Source organism: Heterocephalus glaber, unplaced genomic scaffold (genome assembly GCF_053883595.1).
Source record: "Heterocephalus glaber isolate CG9 unplaced genomic scaffold, H.glaber_assembly_v1.0 deba00001600, whole genome shotgun sequence".
In the NCBI taxonomy this organism is placed as follows: domain Eukaryota; kingdom Metazoa; phylum Chordata; class Mammalia; order Rodentia; family Bathyergidae; genus Heterocephalus; species Heterocephalus glaber.
In genome coordinates, this window is record NW_028258372.1 from 31017367 (window position 1) to 31033169 (window position 15803).

Here is a 15803-nt window from a genome sequence, read left to right on the forward strand (position 1 = left end):
TTGTAAATGTTGAACCATCCTTGCATCCCTGGGATAAATCTGACTTGCTCAGGGTGTATGATCTTCTTGATGACCCTCTGTATTCTGTTTGCCAGTATCTTGTTGAGGATTTTTGCATCTATGTTCATTAGAGAAATTGACTTGTAGTTCTCTTTTTGGGTTTGGTGTTTCCCTGGTTTTGAAATCAAAGTAACACTTGCTTCCAGGAGTGAATTTGGAAATATTGCTTCCCTTTCAATTTCCTTGATGAGTTTAAAGAGTAATGGCATTAGTTCTTTAAATGTCTTGTAAAATTCAGCAATGAAGCCATCCGGACTTGGGCTTTTCTTTGTTGGTAAATATTTTATTACATTTTCAATTTCACTCATTGTAATTGGGGTGTTTAGAATTTCTATATCCTCTTCACTTAACTTTGGCAATTTGTATGTATCTAGGAATCTTCCCATTTCTTCTGTTTTCCATTTTATTGGAGCAGAGGTTCTCGAAGTAGATAATGATGATCCTCTGGATTTCTGTTGGATCGTGACTTCACCTTTTTCATTCTTAATTGCATGTATTTGTGCCTTTTCTTTCCTTTCTTTGACAAGGTTGGCTAAAGGTTTATCAATTTTATTTATTCTTTCAAAAAACCAACTCTTTGATTCATTGATTTTTTTGTATTCTCAACTCTGGGTATATTTTAAAAAGCACTTTTTTCTTCCTCCTGCTGGAAGCAAGATGGAATTTTTTTCTGATCTTTACAGTATCCCCATGAAAAACTCAGGAAACTGTGCAGACACCTCTAACAGGGCCTGTGCAAAGTTTTGAACTCTCAAGAAAGTCCATACTGAGCCTCTATCAGTCTGTCAATTAATTTCAAGTGGTGGTACTGGCTCCAGTTTAGGCTTTTGCAGCTAGACTTCTCTTTCCAATAAGTGTGATTGTCTTTATCTACCTCTCCTTCCAGTTTTTAGGGAAACAGTTTGTTATGTGACCTCAGTTTTCTGGTAGATCTCAGAGGAGCTATTGATTTTGAGGGATTTTACTTTTTAAATTTTTCAGTTTTTATCTTGTAGGGGTAGGAATGATGACTTCTAAGCTTTTGATATGTCTGAGTAGAAATTGGAAGTTTCATTTTTGTTAGTCAAGTGTTTTTGTTCAATTATACTAGAAAAATAAAAGGTTTCCAGGCTAAAATGTAACATGTGAAGAATGTATTTGAAAATTTAAGTTGTATCTCAGATTTGTCCTAATCTCAATCCAGTGAATGGGATGTTTTTGGATATATGTTTTGGATATAACCTGTACTTTTTGTGCAATGAAATAACCTTGCATTATGAAGGTCACAACAGACAAATCTTTGTTTTTTAAGTAGGTTCTAACCATTAAGTGAATCCCTATATGTATAATGGCAACACCTGAACAACTTCTAAAGTAATTACCATGTTCTCAAGAAAGTACATTTGCAGTTGTCTAATGTATTTTTCAGCAAAATATAATAGCAGTTGTCAGATAATTTGAGCAGTGAATTTATAAGGGTAATTTTAATTTGCATCCAGCAATGCAGGTGATTTTTTCCTAGCAATTAATTTACATTAGACTGATTCAGTTTAGGAGACAACAGGTATGACATCTTATGGAATTTCCTTGTGGACAAAATGAACATTACTCAATTCCAAAAGAAACTACTAGACAAAGGGCTGAGAGTTTTACTACAGTGTATTCATCATGTGAGTGTTGCATCAATTCAGTACTTCACTAAAATCTAAAAGTACAAAGAAAATATTTTTACTTGCCTATTATATAATTGCAGCAGATTATTTTGTCTCTGGTGAGAGAATCATGAGGATTTGTGCCTTAGACTTCCTTGAATCCCCCAGAGTCAGTGACATAGATGCTTCTGTGAGATGTCTTTCTTTCAGATGTTTTGCTATTCAGGGCATAATTATTTCTGCCTCAAAAATCAGAATTATCTTTTAATGAACTCCCTTTAAACTTCTTTTCTCTATTTTTATGTTCATCTCCTTGAATAACATAATCTCAGGAAAGATTAACTTGTATTATTTCACAGTTTGGTCTCCTAAACTATCTTAATGTAATCTCTCCATTTTTTTCTGCTATTCATTAGTTTGTACTATTCAAGTCCTCATATACAAGTGTAATGAAAAGGCTGTCTACTCCCCTTTCCAGATCACTAATAAAATGTTAAGAACTGGCTGAACACCAGTCCCTGGGCACTACACTAGTGGACTTCCTCATTATGTGAAACTGTTATTTATCATTCATGTCCCATTATTTGTGTTCCTTTTGACAGTTTGCAATCCTTGCAGGAGTTGTCCTATCAAAGTCAGTTTGAGTATTTAAATTAAGGTTGTAGGAGGTAATGTATCAAATACTTTGCTGAAAGCTGACACTGGTGATATACATTTTATAAACTGTAGTCATTAATTTTTAAAAAGATGTTAACTAATCACATCTGTCTAGAATGACTAACTTCGATCCCGATTTTCAGAATATTGGTAAGAGGTGATGCTCAGGGATATCATTTTATTGTCATACTTATTACAAATGACTCCATAAGGTAAGAAAGATTGTTTCTGTGGAAACTTGCAGGCAATTCATTATGGAAAAGTTGGGATAAATGAGTGAATTTTTCTTTTTGTTATAGTGTTAAATTCAGTGGGTTTTGAAAACTTGAGATATCTTATCGTTTTGGTTATATTTAAATATTCGTTTGTCCTCATTAGTACTTAATAAAATGAAACAAGACTTGTGAAACTAATAGTTAGATACTTCACGTGGAACTTATGTGCCATAGCTATTAAATACATATATTTAAATTCTTCTTTTCATTTCTCTTATATAAATATTACTGTCATAATTGTATTTTTATAACAATAGGTCAGTAGGGCTGGGGATTTAGCTCAGTGGTTCCAGCACCTGCCTTGAAAGTGCAAGGACCCGAGTTCGATCCCCGGTACCACAAAGAAAAACAAAAAAACCCAAACCCAATAGGTCAGTAAATGTGCTATTAACAGGCTGCTAAACCAAAGGGTTTTTTTTGCCTCAGATCAGATTGTACTTTTTACAAATTAACTGTTAAATCTAGTAAAACTGTACACTACTAAGTTTATCAGTAATAAAACATAGTCTGCTAGTTTTATCATTTTTTAAATATGCTACTGAGATTCAAGGAATGACTCAGGAACAACCTGGTCAGTGATCAGTTCTTTGTAGGTCAGTATAAAGTCTTGAGAATTTTCTGAGTGAAGAAACATATAAGGGTTTTGAGTTGAGAGTGACCCGATATGGCTTGACTTTAACCAGGGGACTCTGGTTACTGTAAGAATGAATATAGGGATGGTTGGGGAATTAAGAAAAACAGTGAGTAGATAATTGCATGATTCAGGGCCTTCCCCAGTCTACTTGGTAGAAGGTGGCAAAGTTGGTGGCAAGGATTCTGGGGGTGTTTTCTGCTATTTTATAAATAAATGAGCCCATTTACTTAAGAGATGCTTTTTCATCTAAGAGTTTCCTCTTAAATTATATATCCTATCTGAGTATATGTTTAAGGAGGAAATCTCTAGAATTTATGATAGATATGACAGAAAGAAGAGTCAAGAGCTTCCCAAGGGTTTTGGCCTGGCTATGGGGAGAAAGGAGTTGCCATTCACTGAGGTGGTAGATGATGGCAGGTAGGGAAACAAAATCAAAAGTTTTTTATTTATTAAATTATAATGTATAATTTTAATAAAAGCAAAGATGATTTTCTTAGTAGGACTGTTCAGTAGATATAGATTTTACCCTGGACTCAGTATATTACCAGTATTGCATTTACAAGAATATCATGATGATTGAATATTAGAAGGTAATTTTCTAACGTGTAAATTGCGTCTGTTACAGTTTAGTATAACAGAAATTACATTTTTGGCATAAGAATTAGCTCCTTTTGAACACTGATAATCAGCATGAATGTGATTCTCAGTTCATTTCACTCCCTTTCCTCCTGCAATCTTCAGTTGAGAAAGAAATACTAAAAGATAAGTGGTTGTTTAACTTTTGGTAAGTTCTTTCCTGTTTCATCAGGCAACATAATAATAATTCTTTTGGGCATCCTTTCTTAAAATGATTCAAATAAATTGAATACAAGTTACTTTTATCAAAAATGCTGATACATTATTAAAAGTTATATTTTAGATCTTGAAATTCCTAGACACACCACAATATGAATAATAAGACTAAATAATTTCATATAAAAAGGTACCACTCGGTCTAGTTGCAAAGAAACAGCCGTTTACGTTCAGTTGGAAGATGGGAAATTGTTTTTGGTAAAGACACGCCATGTTGCTGCTTGTGATATCTTTGAAGCATGAGAAACATGTCATTTGGAGGCTGCGTGAGCAGCAGACAGTAACAGTGATGGGGAGTCAAGGCATTCAGGTTGATGCCAGGTTTGCTGTTAGCATACAGTGTCATGCTTAAGTTGCTTCTCTTATTGGAACCTTAGTTTCCTCATCATTAGCTTAGAGAATAACAGGATTTTAATAAACAGATTATGTAACTACCAATACATCCTCCGTTTATAACCTCGTCTTATCTGTTTGGACTGTTATGAAAAATCTATAAATTGGGTGGCTTACAAACAACAAAAATTTATATCCCACAGGTCTGGTAGTTCTAGAGTTGTGGAAGTTCAAGATCTAAACACTAGAAAATTTGGTGTCTGATAAGGATCCTTTCCTGGTTTATGGATGGCTGTTTTCCCTCTGTGTCCTCACATGGTTAACTTTCCAGAGTAGTTTCTTTTATAAGGGCAATAACCCCAGGCACAAAAGCATTCATCTTTCACAAGCTCTACCTCCTAATCCCAGGACCTTCTCAATTAGGATTTCAATATGTGAATTTGGAGTTTCTGTTCTAAATTTCTCCTTTTTGGTTATTAACATTGATGGGATGGGAAGTAATCTTTCCTACCTTGTGTGCTTTCTAGAGGAAAAAAGATGAAATCTGTTGGAGTGTTAATGGAATGACAGCAGCAGATAGTGGTAGAAGAAGAATGTAATTCTGAGCTAGGATTTGATGGTGGGATGTTCAGATAAGGTTTACTGAGAGAGACTATGTGTTTGTGGGCATGTTGAAAACACTGCCTACTTCGCAGCTTTGGTGCCCCATTCTTGACAATACTGTTTAAATCACAATTCCCCTGAGACTACTATGCATTCATCCTCCTTGAGAAAGATGAGGGCCTCACACTTTTTATATTTAAATTTGCTTCAGATGAAGAAAGTATATCAAGAAAAATAAATTCAGTGAAACTTGTGACACTAGGGAACATTCTGATTTTAAAAGGAATTTAGAAATGGATATAAATAATAACATACTGAACACTAGTGAGGGGAAGTTCTTGAACTAATTCATATTTTTACATAAATGAAAACGCCAAAAGATTTTGGAATATGAGTCAAACTAATTACAGAAAAATGCATATGTGCTAGGACAGAGATTAATGCAGTATTCATTGGGATGAGCAGAGTAAAGTACTTGTGCAGGTCTTTGTGTGAGGCAGCAGCCCAGAGCTCAGGCACACACATGAATCCTCTGGAGGTGAATTCCCTAGTTTCATATCCTGCTTTTGCCACTAACTAACTATCATACAGGATTTGGAAGAAATTATGCCCTTTTCTGTGTTTAGTCTTCCTTTTTCATTTGGATATTAAAATGGTATTCATCTGATAGAACTGGTGTAGATATGAATTGGATTAACATTTGTTAGGGGTTAGTTAGCAACATTACCACCTCTGTCTGCAATGTCACTTCAACAGCAGAACAGAGGAGAAATCCAGAAATAGATTCCAGTACATTTGGGGGTTTTGTATGTGATGCAGGTGTATTGTAGAACACTAAGGGAAGTGTTATTCAAGAAATGGTGTTCAGAAAAATGGCCATCTGGAAAAACCTGCAGAAACTGCCTCAAGCTAAAAGAAAAAAAGTTCTCATGCACTGATTAAATATTTAAACGAGTTAGATATACAGTTTCTTACAAATTTAAACATATGCTTACAATTCAACAATCCAAATTCTGTGTCTTTACCAAAGATAGATAAAAACATATGTCCACACAAGCTCCTACACACAAATAGTCATAGAAGCTTAATGAGAGCCCAAACATGAAACAATACAAATGTCCATCCACAGGTGAATGGTAAACTAGTTGTGATATGCTTATACAATAAAATTCTACTCAACACTAATAAAAGAAATGGACTACTGGAGACAACAACATGGATGAATTTCTACAGTGGTGTTGAGCGTACTGAGGCTGGGTGTTATTGAAAGCTCTAAAAGCTTTGGCTTTGCTGCTCTAAAGCATGCTAAGTGAAATAATACAAACACAAAAGACTATATACTATGTGATTCCATTTATCTGAAAATCCAGAAAAGGCAAAGAGTGAGCAAAAGGAGGTAAATGGCTGTTTGGAGCCAGGGATAGGAGAAGACTGAATGCAGAAGGCATGAAGGTGCTTTTGAGAGTAATAGACATATTTTATATATTCATTGTGATTATCCAGTTGAATGAGTTTTTTGTCATAACTCCAAATTATAATCTGATCTCATACTAAAATGGATGTGTTTTATTATATGCGAATTATAGCTCCAGAAAGGTGATTCTGTTTTTAAAATCAAGGCCAAAAAGATATATGTCAGTTTTAAAGCACATTTCTGACTCTTTTGCATTCCTCCCATCCAAAGTTGGGGTTTACATTCAGTTCCTCGAATCTAATCTGTGGTAGCTTGGCTAGCAGAGTGGTGTTAAGAAGCCAGCTTCCACTTTCTCCCTTTTGAGACACTTGCTTTTGGAAACACAGTCTCTAAACTGAGCCATGTAGGAAGACCTCAGCTTGAAAGAATCAACTGTCAGATGCATAGCTGTAAAAACTTTTGAGGTGACTCAAGTTCTTAGCACTGATTTCAACTATAGGTTGGCAGATGAGGTCTAGAATGATGGGAAAAAATAATACTGTAATGAGTTATTTTAAGCCACTAAATACATGTTACAGTGTTTTGTTATATAGCATCAGATAACAAACAAAAGATCTGAAAGAAAATATTGGATATATAGATGATTTGTAAATAAAGGTCTTTAACACATGGCACAAAAGATGTAATCTGTGAAAGAAAGATTGATAAATTGATAAATAAAAGATTGACAAAAAATTAGAAATATTTCTATAGCAAAACCATAAATCCAATGTTAAAAGACAAACTGAAAAATGTTTGCCACACATACAACATAGTATTTAGTTGTTTGTCCCATTAATATACCTTTAAAAATCAATGACAATATAGGTAGGTTTTCAAGCTAGGAATATACTTTCTTTGATAGGTGCTATTCAAATTTTATATGTCCTCCAGAGTTAGTTTCATTAATTTGTCTTCTAAGTTACTTCTTAGAAGTTGTTAAATTTATTTCAAAAGAGATTTTTGTAATATGCTTTCTATATCCTTTTAAATTCTGTAAAATCTGTGGTAATGTCTCTTAGATCTTAATATTGTAATTTAAAAAATGTATAACTGATATTGTGTAACAGGAAGAAAAGGTCTAAAAGAGCAGGGGAATTGGGAGGAGTAGGGGAAGGGAAAAAAAGGAAAGGAAAAAATATGAGAAGAGCCAAAAAATGGAAACAAGGTCTTTGCAAATAGGGAAGGGGGGGTGAAGGGAGGGCAGAGGAAGGGGAAAAAAAATAAGAACCAAGAGACTCATGTAATGGTACAAGATCCCAGTGATGAATGCAACTGTATTGTATACCTGAAATGTACCAATAAAGTTAATGGGGGGGGAATATAGTAATAAAAAATGAGAACCAACTTAAAAAAAAATCAATGACAAAAATTAGAAACACTATAGAAAATGGCTATTGAATAGGAGTAACAAAAAATATAAATCAATATAGCTTTTATACATATGCAAAGATTGTCATCTTTGCTTATAGCATGAGATATAAATCCATGGTGCAAAATAATACCATTTTACTGATAAAATTGGTGATAATAGAAAGTTTATCTGAATTGCCTGTGTCATCTAAGGAGTTGTTAAACTCTCCAATGTATTCTTGCTGAATGTGTAAATTGGCTCAACCTCCTTGGAAGGCAATTTAATTTTAATTTTCACAATTTAAAATGCAGGGACACTTTGTGTTAGGAAAATAGCTTCATTAAGATTTTATTTTTTAAACAAGTAATAATATGGTTTGCATCAAGATTGGTTTGGAGGGATGGTGCTGCTCCTGTAGTCGAGAATCAGTGTAGATGCTTCTAGTGATGTAGGGTTTCAAGATCTTCATGAATTGTCTAGATGGACAGCTGGAAGATGGAATAAGAGATATGCATGTTTAGAAGATGCTGATAATTAAGTGACATATAGCAGGAATTATTAAAAATGACCAATTGAAGCAAATTTGTGAGCTGCATGTACTTTATAGTTTCAGTATGACACAACTCTTTTTATTCATTTCAATGAATTTTCTTTCTGGAGTTCTTATACTTTGTCTAGGCAACTTATAAAATGATGTCCGCAGTCTCAGAAATCTGCTTTAACTATTTCTGCAATTTGGATGCTTTGCATTTTTAAATAAAGTCACAGTAAGATATTACTCTCATTTGTGTTTGAAGAAATAGGAAAAAAATCACAAATAATTTAAGAATATCTATTAATATTTCAGGTCAACACCTTTCATAGAATGGAAACTACATGTACATTTCTGGTTCTTCATGTTTCTTAACAAATAATATGCATGGAAAAGGTACGTTGAGATTTCATTTATTTATATAATTGATTTTTTTGATCATTGCTGTTAAAACATGTTTTGATAACTGTCTCTTAAAAATTCTCTTAATAAGACACACAATGGGCATATATTGAGTATTTGTCTGGATTTATTTGAATCAAAAGCTAAAAATGGTAACATGACAGGTTTAAAAATTACATCTTCCCAATTATATTAAAGAAAGCAATCAGGAAAAGTAGATCTGAAGCATCCTTAGTCAAACATAATTAGGTGCAATAGTGTAAAATATTTCTTTATGCTCTTTTATAATACCTGTGTTCCAGTTCAAAAGATTTTTTTAACCTAATTCCGCACAGCTACACACATAAGATTGTGGCTCTGAATGTGAATGTTATATTCTGCACCAGGAAATCAGAATACCAGCTCATTAGCTACTGGCCAGGTCAGCTGTTATTTCTTCTGAGCAATTGTTTCTCTTCATACAGATTATGTTTAGAAATATTTAAAAAATGAAAATCTACATATTAGAGGGTGAGTATCATCTTATAAAATTTTTAAATAAATATTTAAGTTTTCCTGGCTCAAATAGAGCATGTTTTTCACTTTCTTTTTTTGACTCTTGTGACTCGATTTTAGCCATCACTCATGAGTCTAACACAGCCCTGCAGAGAGCTAGGTTGTTCTCTTTTCCTACCTGGTGTGCCAGTGGTTTCCCAGATTGTCCTAAGGCTCATATCATTTGGGTTATGATAAAAGTACGCAAGTAGGTAAAAAGTTTTCTTTTATTATGGAAATACCAATAAACAAGCCTACATTGCAGCTGTTACATAAACAAAAACAGTTACAAAACACTGATTACATGTTACAAAAACAGTGATTTCCTATTAAGGCAATATTAATTGTACAGTGCGATATACCAGGGTATGTATGTGTGTCCTACACTCCTAGGTATAAGGAGGAAGAGCCAAGACTGAGGAAATTGAGAAATTTAGATAAGAAGTCATAGATAGAAAAAAATGTCATGATGGGCAGATTGAGATGTAAGCTTTTAAGTTTATCCATAAGATTAATTACTACTTTGCTAGGCAGAGTAATAGGACCACAGAGGGTAAGTGTATAATTTACCACCAAAACCAGGAGACTTACAGTTGTGAAGTGGGTCATTATTACTAAGAACTCCCCAGGATTACAGGCATAAATCAGGACTGTCTGTGCTGAACAAGCCCTAGGTGAACACAGAGTTCATGTAAATTAAGGCCATGGTAAAATAGCTAACAGCAATCACATCTTGCTGGACAGGTTAGATAGAATCTATTTACCTTTAAGCCAAAAGTCATGGGAAAATTTTCAGAGCATAATGAGGAAGAGAGACAGGGAAGCTAGAGCAGCCAATTACAAGCAAAAGACATCATGAGGCCAGCATAGTGGGGAGTAGAGTTCAATTCCCTAGGAAATCTTTAGAAAATGGGGCAAAACATATGCTTCAGAAGTATCCTAGGGCTGGGGATGTAGCTCTGTGGCACTGTGCCTCCCTGGCAAGTGCAAGGTCCTGAGTTTGATCCCCAGTACGGGGGGGGGGGGTGGTGGTGGGGGAGAAGTAGCCTATCTTTAAGGTGAGAAAATTAAGATATTACACTGCTAACTTTGGGAAGTCATTGAGAGCTGCTATGGGAGTAAATTCCTTGCCTTTCTGAAGGTCTCAAAGAAATAGCCCTGAGGTACAGAGCCCAGACACTGGGAGTAGAAGTCTGTGCAGGAAGGGTATGGTGAAACCCTTGCAATACCAGCCATGTATTTCTGTGGTCATAGCCTAAAATTAGCCACTAAGGCCATTTTTAGTTTGGGAAAGGTAAGATGATCTTTTCTACTTGTTTTTGTTTATCAGTATCCCTCAGATGAAACAATTTGTGTTTGTTACATAGCCTTACTAGAAGTTAGTCCCAGTTTTTTTTTTTTTTTTTAGGATAGGCTGGCAAAGATTTAAAAATATTTCAAAGAAATTTAAAAATCAAATCTTATGTTTTTTATTTTATGAAAAAATTTCATAACAAAATAAGAGAATAGTAATACACTGTATTATTACCTTCAAAGTAGCTATTCAAGCACAAGACATAAACCAAAAAGATTCTTTAAAAAAGAAACTGTTAACAAAACTTTCAACCAACTAAGACAAACTGGTAGTATTGAACACTTTTCTTAGGTAATTCTTTAGAGGTAAAAATCATTTTTATGTAGAATGCTGGGGGTTGGGTTGGAAGGAAATATGACAACTGTTTGGAACTCCCACTTTGAGGGGAACGTGTAGGAGGCCTTTCAAAAAGCTTTTTTATCACATTTCCAAACTGGTAATTTGTTTAATTCTGAGACTACTCAAACTCCAGTAAGAATTTAGACATTGTTTTTAGTGTACAAAAGAGTTTTAAGCAAAATTTTATGGCATAATTATTTTTTATCACAGTGTGAGACTAGCTTTTTCCCCAGTGTAATTTTGAAATGAGTGTATTCCATTGAGTGTAATAGGTGGAGTTAGGAATCGTGTTTTTGTGTTTGTTGGATTTCTTTTTCAAACATAAGTTTTTGAGGGCCAGAACAGTAGCTTGGGGCTTAGAAGGATTTGGGACAGATCTGATCAGGAAGAGCTGGGGCTGGGGACCTAGGGGCTGACCTAGTATTAGTGGACACCTGAATTAGATAAAGACCTCACTGTGGGAGCTGAGGACAGCAGGTAGAGTTCCAGACTTAGAGGTGACAGTCGGAATTTGCTTCTTGCCCATATTAGAGAGTTGGGAAGAAATGGAAAGAGCAACTCCATAACTCCAGTTCTTTAATTATCCTTTGGATCTGGGTACAAGGTATTATGATAGGAAATCATACTGAAACTAGAATTCAGCTAGCTGTGCAGTAAGAGCTCAGGGAACAGGGCTGGACCACTAGAAAAATGTCAGAAACAGCAGTGAGATGAATTGATGCTGAATCATCTTAATTATGTCAGTATCCAGAACTAAGGGTAGAGATACCATTGCCTTTGTGGATTAAATGTTCCAGCTGAGTGTAGAAGAGAAATACAACAGGAAGGCAGGCACGGTGATATATTTGGTTTTAGAATAATTGCTTTAAACGGCATTTCTCTTAAGGATGTTTCTTGGACCTTATTCCTATGAGGTGCTGTGTGAAATGAGAGCTTTAATTCTACACTCAGACTTTGAAATGCTACCTAACTTCCTGGCTTCTTGAAGAATCACACTGTACATTAACATATTAAAAGTTCTGAGAATTCCTACAGTAAAGGAAGATTTTTTTTTTTTTCCAATCTGGCCATTGGGAAATTACCATACCACAAAACCACAAGTCTCTGTAATACACACTGAGAACAGCTGGACTAGAGGACCCTCTGCATTAATGGTTATTGAAGGCTGAAAGTAGCTTTGCAAAGACTTAAATGGGCAAAGGCTAGATATACTCTTATCAATTGCGTCTTGAAGAAGAGATTTGGTAAGAGTCTATTAAGAGAGTAAAACAGAATGTAGTTCAAAAAAGCTTTCAAGTTTGTCATTAAGATAAAAGTTATTGAGTGGTAAAGGGACTCAGGCATCTTGCTGTGTTCCTTAAAAAAATAAAGAAGCAGAAGGTCTCTGATTGTGTTGGTGTGCTTACTAGGATGGGTGTCAGGGAGAATGGAGGAAGGCAGCAGTTTCAGGTGCTTACTTTTCAGCATCTCGTCTCTGTCTCCATTCTTTGTAAAAACCTAGCCTTCAGGAGGACTGGGCTGGACACTCAAAGGTGACGGTAATTAAGATGGAGGTTGTTGAGCCTGGGTTGAGGTTAGCTGCAGACCTGATCAGATGCCTTCTCTGTTCCTGGCATTCATATGACACAGTTAAACATTTATAATTGAGTATCACATGTTCAATAATATCTGTAGAAATAACTTGATGTCATTAAACTTCTAGGTTTTCCTTATTGAAGTATTTTTAAAAATTGATGTTTCCTAGAAGCATACAATGAAAAGTTTTTTTTTCTGATTTACAAGATCATTATGTACCATGTGAGATATAAACTATCTTTGTTTTGATGGAATTTCTTTATATCATATAACATGCATTAAGGATATTTTGGCTTCAGTTATCTAACTTGTATGAAAATATCCACTTCCAAAATTTTATATTTGATTGAGAAACCACTAGAAGAGTAGATATAATGAGTTGATATATGTATTTACATATCCACCAATATATTTCTATTTATGTATTTATAAAATAGGATATTAAAGTATAATTTTTTGACAATGAAAACTATTTGTATTTGAATTCAATAAAAGTGATTTTTCACTATGTCTTTATTTTAAATTCTTGTATTTTGATCTGATTTCAGTAAGGGTATTTTTAAGTATATTTGAATAGATCTTATATATTTCAGCTATGAAATATATGTTGAGATATGTACAGTGTTCTTAAACTCTAACAGGTAGGTTATAAACTTTATAATTTTAGGTTAAAAAAGCATCTGATTCACCTCACTGGAGGTTGTTTTTTTATTAGTACATGTCTGTGGTACATAATGATTATATTCTTTGTAGGGAGTTGATATATGTACCTAACACATCTTAATTTCTTTTTCATCCCTTTTTGCTTTCTTCCTCCCCCTCCACATCTTAATCCCCTTCCTGTTTTTTAATTTGTGCACACTTGCAGTTCCTACTGCTTACATTCCTTGTGTGGAGTTAGTACAAGTACATATACATAACATATATTAATTATTTGTTTTATCTCCCAGTCCTCCATCTCTCAATTCTCTTCCCCTTTGAGAAAAATCTATATCCCAGCTTCCTATTTGGAGTTTATTTTTAAAATAAAAGCACTGGACTGATGTGTGTATTTAAAATTAACCATTAAATGGACCTACTGACGTATAGCTCCTTTCTGTACTAGAGTTTAAAAAAGTCTTCATGACAGAAAATATATGACTTTTGTGTCAGCCTGAGGTATAATTCAAAGAAATTGTACCATAACTCGGAAGTCATTCTGGTTTAAATATGCTTCCAAAATTTGTATCAGAATATGTTTAAAATCTAAAGACTTAATTCTTCCGAGGTTTGCAGCATTTGTAATATTTTTTATGCACTTCTATTATGTCCTTTCACTTTTTAGCACAAACAGACAAACTAGACCACTCTAGAGAATAAAACAAAGACATTTGGGAAACATAAAATATCTCTAGCTATGATTTTTAAAGCTTTCAGTAAATGGTAATTAACTGTACCCCCTACCATTCCTAGGAGTAGTCACAGTAAGTATATCATAATGCCCATTTTATGGAGAATAACATTGCATAATCAATTAAAATAGATTGAGTACAGTTTCTCTTTGCACATATTTTCCCATCACTTCCATGTCAAGAAAAGATATAATCAAAGATAAGTTCCCTTTTGTTGGATGGGAAGTACTTTGATAAATATTTTCTTAGTGATACTATCTATGCCTTGGCAGGTCTTGTGTGAACCCAATCTTGAGCATTTCATGAATTTGTAAGCTCAGAATGCTAACTTCTATATGATGTTTCAGGCTGAAAATTAGTTTCCTTCCAGCCCCCAAATCTCCCCAAACTTTAAGAAATGTGAAGACTTCAGCAATGGCAGTGAAATCACAGTTGAGCTTGAGAAGTGCTGCATGATTTCCTGGGGAGGGAACTCCGCTATGGGCAAGTCCATGGAACAAATATTAGAACAACTGATGAAGGTCTCATTTTACAGGAAGTGAGGTAAACTTGTGGAGAGTATAGTATAGGAAGAGTGGGAGAGAAAATAATATCACACTGAAATGTAATAGAGGAAGAAAATCTGTGAGTTGGAAATAATGCCAGGAGTTTAGTGAGACTCTACAGTGTCCTTCATTGGGCTTTTACAACCTTAAAGACAACTTTCAGGATGTGCCAGAATGCCTTACTGTCCAATCGTTGATACAGAGTAACATAGACAATTGTTGAGAATTTGGTGAGGGATAAGGGTGGAATTGAAACTTGGGGTAGGGACAGATAGGTTTTACTTCCTTTACCTCAGGAGGACTTTGGATGAGGGGGAACAAACCAGGTTTAAATTATGTTAGAAGCCTTTGTGGGAGAGGAGGAGGGAGAGAGTATGAATATGAGAATGAAGCCTAAGGTGACTGCTCAAAAATATCAGTTAGAAAATATAGAAGAAGAGAAAATTGGGTAGGTAACTTTGAGAATTTGTTTGGCTTTCAAGGAGGAGCTCTCAAGCAAATAGAATTTATAAATCAGGCAGAAAAATTAGTGGTAGAAATCTCATAAATTAGATATTTAGAGCTAGGTATAATGTAAGATCATCAAAGAAAGGACAAAAGGAGAGGAGATCTAACTAAAAACTGGGAAGAGCTGCTGTGAGAAGGCAGGTAGGACGAGAATCCTGCTAAGGAGAGTAGTTTAGAGGTGGGGGAAAAAAACCCCTAACAAGATCAGTGTCCAAATCATACTCGAATGTTGAAGACTATGAAGCAATGAACAGTGTCACATACGCTTCTCTCCGAGGAAAGCAACTTAGAGGAAGCCTGTACTGCTGCATCAGATCAAAGTGCACCATCTTTGGAGACATAGCTACCCTTTCAAGTCCAGGTGTAGCTTTGTGCAGTCAACAATATAAACAAACAAGTTGTCCCTTTCTTACCCAGGAGCAAGGACAGGGTAACCAATAAGTTAATTTGCAAGGAAAAGGAGACATATGGCATTCACTCATCCATCAGACTGAAATTTTCATGGTAGCAATATACAGAATGTTTATTCTATCCTTATGTACAAGCATAAATAATAAAAATAGTTATAAACAGTAATAAACTCAACACAGTAATAGACGCAAGATTTTTTAAAAATTACACTTACTATAGCATAAATAATTCAAATAGTTAGAAATAAAACTAATGAATGAGACTAAAAATGTTCATAAGAGACTGCCTAAGCAGATAGGAGGAAATGTATTTATATAGTGGAAAACTCAATACTATAAATATGTCAATCCTTCATAAACTA

General features: G+C 34.6%; 1 long non-coding RNA gene across 1 annotated transcript in view; it reads left to right on the plus strand.

Moving 5' to 3' along the window:
• LOC147823157 (uncharacterized) overlaps window positions 1–15803 on the plus strand; it is a 665389-nt gene that overhangs the window by 192831 nt on the left and 456755 nt on the right. The window contains exon 5 of the long non-coding RNA XR_015444199.1: window positions 8700–8780. This is a non-coding gene — a long non-coding RNA (uncharacterized LOC147823157). The remainder of the gene's footprint in view (window positions 1–8699; window positions 8781–15803) is intronic.